At 43.3% G+C, this 11073-nt stretch overlaps 1 pseudogene; it reads left to right on the forward strand.

Annotated features, from left to right (window-relative positions):
• The first annotated feature begins 9463 nt into the window (after window positions 1–9463).
• Window positions 9464–9826, forward strand: LOC126512483 (40S ribosomal protein S24-like; annotated as a pseudogene).
• The last annotated feature ends 1247 nt before the right edge of the window (window positions 9827–11073 follow it).

Consider the following 11073-nt stretch of genomic DNA (forward strand, 5'->3'; position numbering starts at 1 on the left):
AGTTAATGAAAAAGTTATCTTATTGAGAATACATGTATATTGGATTTTGTTATCAAGTTCCCGATCTCTTCTCACAGTTCATCCAATTTCCATAGAAGAGAAAACATTAAAGAATGTTTTCATTGCCTTAGGGACAACTAGGTGTTATAGTCAAAACCAACACAGCCCACAGAAAGCAAAGCTCAAAACATACACATTGAGTTACTTCCTCTTAGGTATTAGAAAAACAAGTTTATAGAATTAAAATTATTTAGGTAAAAATAATCAATATAAATTTGAACAAGGGTAATGCAGTTAAGGCAACCATCAACAGTTTATAAGAACAAATCTTTGCTTACTAGGGTTGTGGGGTAAAACAAAAGTTTTTATCTTCATTAGAGTGTTTTACACATGTTGAATTTTCTTCAAGGTTTAACTCTACTCGAAAGATATTTAATAGATGGTTTGACTTATAGGTGCTATCATGAACAGTGACATCACACTCCTTGCATAGCCACAGACTATGATGATGATGCTCATTTAAAACCTAGACACTGGATTTTGAGCATTTGGGTTGACTGCAATTCATTTTAGCAAATCTTGCTGGGGAGGAGGTCTCAGGAGGTTGTGTACAGTCTAAAATATCAACGAGGAAGAGAATCACTCTGGGGTCTCTTGTGATATTAAGGAGGAAAACAGCTGAGTGTGGTAGCACACACCTGTAATCTCAGCAACAACAGCGATAAAAGTAAGAGAAAGAGGAAATAAAGGCAAGAGGAGGGAGGAAACGTAACAAAGGGCCTATCTTAAAATGAAACAAATTCACCTTGAGGAAACTTGAAAGGTTTAAGGGACTATTTCAAGTCTGCATCAGCATGTGCCAATGAGATTTGAGGGTGACCCTGAGGGTGTGCATGGTATAGGGTGACTAGGAAGGGGAGGTGTTTGTGCACAAACAGGCAATCATGTTCCTTTATTTCATCTGGTTACTGGAAGCAAATAAATTCTTTGAGAAGGGGCTGCAGAGGTGGACAGGATTTTATCTCCAAGCGATTTTGAATATACATCTTAGGGTTCATACAATTGTTCCAATATTCGATGAGAGCCTGACAATTTCTTAATCCTTATCCCTTACCTTTGAAGCAACAATTAAGGGCATAAATCACTCAGCAACCAAGTGTACCATGCACGGAGTTTGGAGACGTTGAAGAGTTTCTTTCACAGATGTATGTCTCTGAGGCTAAGTGAACCCGTTTTTCTGCAGGCGTCAGACCACAGCAGGAGGGGTGGAGCAGGGGAGCTGAAGACTGTGAGGACTTCCATGTACTGGACAGCCCAGCCCACATAACATAGGTAGCAGATTTTTGCCTGGAGAAATGTGAGGGCCAGTGTGGCAATACGTATCAGGCTTCAGTTCTTCCAAGTAAAGAAAAGAATTCTTTATTGTTACGAAATTATGAAAGCAAACCAAAAAACTTAATTAAGAATTCAGCCTGTGGCTGTCTTCATTGTCACCAATTATACTGACCAGTGGTCACTGGGCACATGGCGAAAAAAGAAATTCAAATAGAAGTAGAGTCCTAAATGATGTTTTAAAAAATTTTTTCATGTGCATTAGGTTTGTTACGTATATGTAATCCCATCTACTTGGGAGGCTAAGGTGGGAAGATCTCTTGAGTCCAGGAGGCCAAGGACAACCTGGTTAAGGTAGTCATACTTCATTTCTTAAACTATATGCACATATATTGTATTGATTACTTTCTATTGCTGTGATGAAGCACAATGACCATGGCAACTTTTAGTACAACTGCTGCCATAATAGAAACACCATTCAGATCTTGAAACATAGCACAGAGGCAGCAAACACCCGCCAGAATGGGAGCAAAGACCTAGCCTCGCTGCCAAACAGAAACAACGGCTAAGTCAACAGCTCCGGGATGTGGCTGAGAAAGTCCTCAAGTGAAAAAGTCCTTCATGTACTAACCCTGCTTTTGTTTTTTGTTTGTTTCTGTATTTCTGCTTCTTGATAACTGAAATTTGCCAACCAGGATATAGAGTTTAGTATATAAAAGGCTAAGAATTGTCTGACTGGAGGCTGCATGATTTGGGCAAGTTCTTCATGCAGCCGCCAGCTAGCAATAAAGACTCTTAAACTGTGTGCATGGTGGTCTCTGGTGGGTTTACCTTGCAACTGCTTTATAAGTATGACAACCTGAGTTTGGATTCACACCAATCATGTAAAAAAGTCAGGTGTGGTGGCTCATGACAGTAATCCCAGTATTTGAAAGACAGAGACAAGAGGATCCCTGGTGCTCTACCCCAGGCTCTACCCCAGGCAGCTTCAGGAGCAGGGAATGGCTCAAGTAATGTGATGAGGATGGAGAGAAAGACACCATCCACATCCACATGGTGGGGCACAACCATCTGCACCTCCAGTTCCAGGGAATCTGATGCCTTCTTCTGGCATGCCAAGGCATCAGGCATGCATATGGTACACAGACATACATGGTCAAAGCACCCATATACATACAATTAAAAAAATTAAAGAACATAAGATGAAATGCATGTTGGTACTCAACTTGCTTTGTCCTTGGTGTTTGGGGAGGAGGGAGTAATGTATATTCTTTTTAATTTATTGGACTGGTCTAAAGTCAGTATACAGATAAGCTCTGGCTGTCTCCATACCTCACCCCACTCCTGGAGAGACCAAAACTCCCACTCTCTCCTTTTTATTAAGTGTAGCACCCCTGGAGTGGTGCTGTCCACAGTGAGGGTCTCACTAGTCTGGGACTCACTACATAGCCAGGTGTCCTCAGACTTGGAATCCTCCTCTGGTGGCCTCGCGCTGGATATGATCATGAAACAGAAAATGACAGTTTATGATAAAACCAGTGACTGGCTCCATTATCACCTACTTTAATGAATTATTTTGCAATTTAATTACTAACCAAAAGGTAGAAAGGAGTGGGGTGAGAAAATGGCTCAGTCACTTCACTGTTTGCTTGATACCTGGTACCCATAGAAGGAAGACATGGTAGGGCATACTTGTAATCCCAGAACTTAGCAAGCAGAGACAGGAGGAGTCCGGGAGCATCTCTGGCTTTAGAGGATTGCCAGTCTATCTGAGTGTGCAGGACCAGGTCCTACAGAGAGACCTCGTTTCCAGAAACAAAGGGAATGATGGTTGAATAACCTCCACAGGCACAGGTACCCATAGACAAATGCATGTGTGCTCAGGCATGTGCGTGTGTACCCACCCACACCCACACAAGAGTCCTGAGAAGATGAAGTGGCCCAGCTTCCCAAGGCAGAAAGTCCTGGACCTGAATGCCTCTCTGTCGCTTCAAAATTCTCAGTGTTTTGCACAAACGGAAAATGATCTTTCTTCCACAAGTAGAGTGCCACAGCATCAACTTATAGGATAGAATGCATGTGTGAATGTGTGTGAGCACACACATGTATGCAAGTGGAGACCAAGGCTGGGTCAGCATCTTCTTCAGTTGTTCTCCACCGCATCTCTCAAGACAAGGCCTTGAACCCAGGGCTCACCAACTCAGCTAGACTCCCTGGCCAATGAGCCATAGGGCTTTTCCTATTTCTGGTGATACCCAGCCTGAGTGGGTTCTTGTTTTTGTTTTGTTGGGTTTTTTTCTTTTTTTTAAATTAAACCTTTACATGCCCTTAGTAGCAAAAGATGATTGTTTTTATAAATGGGGTTTTAATAATTTTAGGCAGTAATAGCATATCCACAGGGGAAAAAACAGTACATGGTATTTTTCTTGTCATAAAAACTGAAGTATTTCTAGCTTTAACCATTTATCAACTAGTTAGAGGAGCCTCCCTTACCTGTTCTTGAAACTGTGACAGCTGCCTGCCCTCTTAAACTGTAGCAGGAGCATCTCAGACTAAAGTTTCAGAGTCATTTAAATGTGATTTTAACATTTCCTTCAGGATCAAAGTTTGTTTTTTAAACTTTATTTATCCTTTATGGCTTTCACATCATACCTCTCGGTCCCATTCATCTCCCCACCCCTTCGTATCCACCCTTTGCCCTGGCAAACCTTCCCCGGCCCCACCAAGAAAAATCTTGTCGAGGAAACTGTGGTGTGACTCAGTGACTCACTCAGTAGAATCTTTAGTCCATATCTCTTTACCTGCAAGTGTTCACTGCAAAGCGTCGTTGGTCTGGTTTGGGGTCTCTGGTTTCCGCTACACTCTTGGTACTGGGCTCACTGGGACTCGTCTTGGGTATCCTGCTGTTGGCCTGTGTCATGGAGATCCTGCAGCTTTGGATCTGTAGGACCAGTTCCTTCATGTGCCCCAGTAGGTCATAGAGGGGGGGAATTTTGGGGTGGGCCAACTCAAATCCCTGGTTCCTGATAGTTGCCCCCCATCCTTTCCACGAGGGTCAGCTCTCCGGTATCCCATATCCCACCCCCTCATCATCAACCCCTACCCTACCTCCACTACTTTGCCATGTGGAGCAAGGAGCAAGGGGCAGGACCTGTTCTCCTGCTTTCATGCCCTTAGGGTAGACTCACCCTCACCTATACCACCAAGGCTAGCTCTTCTGTGCTGCCCAGGGGAAGGGCGGGTCCTGTTCTCCCAAGTGCTTCAGCAGGGAGAGGCAGAGTAGTCGCTCTTCCACTCTGACAACCCAGTGACCATCTCTCATCTACCTCAGGCAGTGAGCGGAGGGGAGCAAGAGGAGGCAACTTTACCCTGACCATGCCACTGTGTGACTCATGAGTATTGGGCCAGTTTTCCCATGCTCCCGAATCCGAGATCACGCGCAGGTGACGCTAGGTGGCAGCAGAGAGCCGGAGACGCGCCAGGCTGACTGCAGCAGCCACCGAGCATCTCTCTCTCCCAGTTCAGACACTGCGCTCTTCAATAAGGGGAAGAGTGCTAAGAGACAAACAGGGTTCTTTCAGCCGTTCAATCGCATCTTATTTGACAAGATAAAGCCCTCATTCCAGACTCCTTTGCTGTTTAGGCTTGCAGACCAGTTCAAAACCCTGCCCCTCCCTCAACACCCCTTCTTTCAACAAGACAAACACACCTAGGTGAGGTTCGGGGTTTGGGGTCATCTAGGAGCTGAGTTATTTACAACTGTCACCTCCCCAAGATCCGCTGAGCTTTGGCACAGGACCTCTGCTCTGGAGGCAGCAGCCACTGGACCAGGCATCAGTTGAAGCTTCCCTGAACCTTGAATGAGGTCCACGTGAGGAGGCGCACCAGGCCTTACGCGTGCGCAAACCTGAAATACTTGGTTTCTTAAGAAGCAGGTATTTGAGTGGTGTCAGTGTCGTCTAAATCTTCCAAACCCTGTCCTCAGCTTCAAAAGTGTACGAGGACTTTGTCAAAGGTGAGGACTAAAAAGATGTGGGATCCATCAGTCAGCATTTACTGTGACACTTGGTCACACCACTCAGTAAATGTAGCTGTGGTTATCACCACCCAAATGAGACAGGAAATAGGAAGGTTTTCTGAAACAAGGTCCTGTTCTCATCGACATCACTATTACCACACTCGTCATGCCTCCACCCCCACCTCAGGCTTCTGCAAGACTGGGTGAATTTGGTGTTTTCACCAGGACGCTACCGAATTTCTTGCCTCTACAGTACCTAAGGCATAAGCTTCCCAGCTCCTGCTACGGAAGCAGAACCTGTGCTTTTGACATCTGGCTCCATCCCTTAGCAGCTTTGAAATCCAGGGCAGCTGGCTTCATCCTCCTGAGCTTCGTTTCCCCATCTGAAAATGGAGGCTAACACTAGAACATTTCTCCATAGGTCATTTAATGAGGTTGAGACGGCTTACCATCGCAGAGGAAGTGAGAAGATAGTAGACGTCAGGTGCTGGTCGGTAGATCTCTTATGCCCACATGTCCACTCTCATAGCCTGTGATGCTTAGGTGGGCTTCCTACGCTGACTAAGGAATGAATTGAACCTCGCTCCTGGAATCACAGTTCCTGGCGCATAAAGCTCTTGATGCAAGGTTAAGTGGCAAAGGCAGCACAAAGTTTAACGATATTAGTTTAACCCGGGGAGAATCTAAGATAGAGAAAATGCCCCTGTCCTGTTACAGTTAGAAACACAGGGTTTTGCACTGCAGATATATGAAGCTAAATCTCAGCTTTACTAGTTATTCCCTAGATAACTCTGGGAAAGTTACAATATTCTCCCTGAACCTCGCTTTCTACATTTATAAAATAGGGATCACTGCAAACCCTGCATAATAAAGAATGAGGATTTCATTCAGAAATCCACTTGAAATGCTGCGGAAGTTCCAATAAAGGTTTGCTTTATTAGTCATGCTGGTATTAGTACAGCTGATATTGCCACCAAAGCCTTGGAGATAGGAGAACATTCGGGATGTAGCTCTTGAATTATGTCTAGAATTTGAACAAAGCCAGGGAAATTTTCTGGTCAGAAGAACAAACCCAAAGAAAGGGGAAAAGGCAGCAGGAGCCACAGAGTGGCTGAGTTTGGCCTCATTAAACACTTTAATGTGCGTTTAGAATGATCATCTGTCTTGATTATATGGGGCTGCAGTTTTTCCAGGGAAGACGGACCATTCATGGGAAACTAGGGAAGTCTGGAAAGAATAACCTTATTTATTCATTTGTTTATTTATTAGAGAACTGCTCCAAACAAACAAACATCCCTAAGCTCATGAGAATAACTGAAAAGGGGAGGGGAAAACCAGTGAGATGGCTCAGCGGGCAAAAGCATTTGACTAAAACCTGACGCCCTGAGTTCAATGCCTAGAATGCACATCGAGGCGGAAAGGAAGAACCAATTCCAGTGTTGTCCTCTGCCCTCTGCTCACATGGTAATGGTAAAGAAACAACGTGAAAATTTAAGAGAGATTATTTGAAGAGAGGAGTAGCTGTTTAAAAGAGTTTCAGGAAATCAGTGATTAAAATGAGTGTTCTCCCTTCCTCGTTGCTGTTCCCCCAGTCCTTTGTGTCCTTCCTCTAATGTGACAGCTCTGCTATATATGCAGTGTCCTCACAAACCTGCAATCTGATGTCCTTGATGTGAACACGGCATCTATCTTTACCATCTTACCTCCTCGTTGTCTTGTGTAATGTGATTTCAGTATGTTTTTGTATTGACCTGAAAACCTATGATTCTATACAATACTGACATTTGCTGTTCATCGCTGCTCAAATGTTGATACCAGGCTTCTGTGTGCCTGGTGATTATTCTTCTGGTCACACGTAAAGCCAATCCATTAAAACGCTGATTGGAAGGTCTGCCCCTGCTCCTCTTGTCCCTTTCTCCACTAGCATGTGGTAGTGAAGATGGGTTTCTTCTTGGTCCATTCAGCCAGCGAGTGCTTAGTAATGCTACGTGGTGGTCTCCGAGACTGAGACAGAGAGCTGAGGTTCTCCACTTGGTTCAAAGATCCAGTTCAATCCCCGTGAGGCAGAGTAGTGGGTAGAAGGATGGCACAAGCTTTAAGTAGGCTTAAAGGCATTTTCAAATGCTCAGCTACCCTGTGGTAAAGCTTGTTTTAGTACTATTAAATGAATAGTGAAGTCAAAAGCACTTCTCTTTCTTTGTCTCCCCACCTCTTTTTCTGGGGTAGGTGTTCACCTTATAGTCCAGGCTATCCCTGAACTCATGGCAATCTTCTGCTTCAGTCTCAAGTATTGGGATTACAGTTCTGAACCACCACACATGGGTAAAAGGATTTATGCCTGTGTAAGGATCGGTAGAAGAAACCATGCTAGATTAGTCAGTGAAATGATATAGCATTAAGGTTTGTTTTTTTGTGTGTATGCAAATGTACATGCATGTTTCTACATCTGTGTATTTGTGCACATGAGAGGACAAAGGTCAACCTCAGTCATCTTTCATCCACTTTGGTTTTTGAGGCAGGGCCTTTAGATATGACTAGGCTGCCTGGCCAGTGAGTCCCAGGGATCTTTCTGTCTCTGCCTCCCCAGAATTGGGAAGGCCACTATGTTTGGCCTTTTAGATGGGTATCAGGCTCAAACTCAGGACCTCTCATCTTGTACCACAAGCACTTTGCCAACTCTTCAGCCCTTCACATGGAGGTTTTAAAGCATGATCTCCAGTGTAAAAATGGCATGGATTCAGATCCTTGCCCTGCATTTGATTTGTTTACCTTTGATAAGAATATTAATCCCCCTGACGAAACTTGGTTTATGGGAAAATAATATATACTGCATATGATTATTGTAAGATTAAAATAAGGCACAGTGGTACACATCTGTAATGACAGCACTTGGGAAGTGAAAGCAAGAGGATTAGGAGTTTGAGGTCCTCCATGGTTACAGTAGGAGTTCGAGGCCAGCCTGGACTCCATGGAGACCCACATCTCAATGAACAAACAAAACCAAGACAAAGCATGCAACACTGTAAAGGCATTTTATGCAGGCAATATCTTTCAGAAGACCTCAACTGTGAGATATGGCATATACTTCACTTATTGTAGACAGTTTATCCATTCATTCATCCACACAGTATATGACCAAGTTTTGAAGTTGTGATTCTTGAGAAATGTTGAATTCCTGGATTTGGGTTCCTAAAAGGCTCTTGGAGACAAACACTCAAACTCCTTATTCAAGAACAAGGTTAGAATTAGTGTCCACAGGAAAACAGGAGGGTATTGTGCCACCACCCCCTCCAGTCATTTCCCCAGGGTTCTCCGGAGCTGAGATGGCCCTCTCAGTCCCTGAAGGGTGGGGGAAATGGCCCTGGGTAGGATAGCTCTCCTCAGCTAAGGTAGTCTACCAGAGAGACACCAACCTAAGACTTGCCATTCTACTTTTCTCCCAGCAACTGGTTAAAAAATCCCCAAAGCAGGCATTGTAGCAGTGTGAAGTTACCCATCGATGTGCTCTGCTGCTGTGCTTCATATGCATAAAAGCTGAAGCTATGTCTTTAAGTGATGTGATTTCAAATGAAATACTTTGCTACCTTTCTGTAGATATCCTGTTGCTATCCTGTTGCCTGTAGAGGATTTTAAATTTCTCAACTGTTTAATGGTATCCATGTATTGGCGGAGGTTTCTGTCCCGCCCAGTCCCGCAGCGCAGTTCAATCCCAAAAAAAAACACACAGAGGTCTACATTAATCATAAACTGGTTGGGCTATTAACTCAGGCTTCTTATTAACTCTTAAAAGTACATTAACCCATAGTTATTTTCTGTGTTAACCATGTGGCTTGGTACCTTTTATTGGTGAGGCATTCTCATCTTGCTTCCTCTGTGGCTGAGTGATGACTTCAGACTGACTCTTTCCTCTTCCTAGAATTCTCTGGTTCTCATTGCCCTGCCTCTACTTCCTGCCTGGCTACTGGCCAATTAGCATTTTATTAGAACACAAGTGACAGGGTACAGACCATTGTACCACAGCATCCATGTCCCAGTACAACATCTCACTGTGAGAATTAAATTTGATAGTAACTTTTCATCTTTGGCTATTCCAGAATCACTACCATCATAAATAACACAGTAACTACCCAAACCAGGAACTTCATGACCAACTGCCTGTTTCAGAGGAAGCAAATGGTCATGACTGTCCTTCACCCTAGGAAGGCAACAGTCTGAAAGACAGAAATTTTGGTAACAGCGTGTGTGAAACCACACTAGATGTCATCTTTTGGTGGTGGCAAGACAACTGGCTTCTGAATGATTTAGGATTCCTTAGAGTATACAAAGAAAAATGAACCCAAACACAAACTTGCAAGGAATCAGAAGAAGAGAAAGATGGCAAGAAAAAGATGCAAAGGAACTCAGAACAGAATGGAAGTCAGGGGGTGGGGGGACCGTGAGGCCAATGTGAGCACTGACAAAAAGCAAAAGGAGTAAAGATTCTATGGTGTCTTGATCTCCAGCGATGGTGCATATTTCTAAGGAAAGAATTGTATTAACTGCAAAAACTTTTTTCTTATATTTTTATTATTAAAACAATTTAAAAAATAAATATATATAAATAAATATAAATATATTCCCTCTCCAAACTTAAAAAAATATAATGTATGGAAGGGGCTTTGCAAATTCCTGGCAAATGTAATATGCTGGCTATTTTATTAAGGGAAGGCCTGGGGATACAGGAGGCTCAGTGATTAATGGAGAACGGGAAGTTCTGTTCCTGGTTAATCTTACAGACTGACTTCAAACTCAGGACTGGCCACTGGAAATGTTTACGTTATGGTATTTGACTAGTGGGTGTCATGTCAGCACTAAATGAAGGTTTGGGCTCTGACTCCTGGTGGGCAGCCTCAGCCTGACTGTGGGCATTCTTCTTCCCTTCGCATGAAAAGACACTTGAGAATGTTAGGGCTACAGTCTCTCCATCTGGGGAGCAGAAGCACAAATGTTACCGGGAAATGGGCAAAAAGCAAAGTGTGACGAAGGACCCAAATTTGGAAATCTTTGTTTTCCCTCTAACTACATCCTCATCCCACCCAATTTTAAAATTTTTGTCATCTTGCTCAGATCTTTAGAATACAGATTCTCAAAGGTGCATACTAAATTTTTCTACCTCTTCTTAAACTTACTGAGCAAACAACCAGCATTAATGCTTAGAGTGATAATGGTCCTTTTTTGACTGTTTTCTTGAAATTAGAGGAACACACATGCATCTAGTTTTGAAAGGTTCATACTAAAGGCTTTTTACCTTGGTCCACTCCTACCACTCTATCCCTAAAACAAGAGTCAAAGCTTATTTTGAGATTAAGAAATACGTCCTGATAGTTTGTTTTGTTTTTATTCCCCAAGCGCCTACCACTGTGTCAGAACGCAATGGGGATGCAATAAAGCTAGTTGAATGAATGGATGCATTTCAGATCTGGAAAGAAACATCAGAGATAACATAGTCCTCATGTTAGAATGATATTCAGGAAATTAAGGCATGAACATGAGGGCCCATGGCTGCATGGGTTGGATTAAGGACACAGTGTTCAGAACCCTGTGGCTGATCCTCTTTGTACCACAGCACACATTTGCCTTTTGTACTCGAAAGGCCCAAGTAAATATGCTCTTGAGTACTACTGATTGCACATCATTCCAAATGAAGAGCTTAACTTTTAAAGACACTTATTTCATCAAAGCTA

The sequence above is a fragment of the Alexandromys fortis genome, unplaced genomic scaffold (genome assembly GCF_014885135.2).
Source record: "Alexandromys fortis isolate MF-2015 unplaced genomic scaffold, M_Fortis_MF-2015_v1.1 scaffold_111, whole genome shotgun sequence".
In the NCBI taxonomy this organism is placed as follows: domain Eukaryota; kingdom Metazoa; phylum Chordata; class Mammalia; order Rodentia; family Cricetidae; genus Alexandromys; species Alexandromys fortis.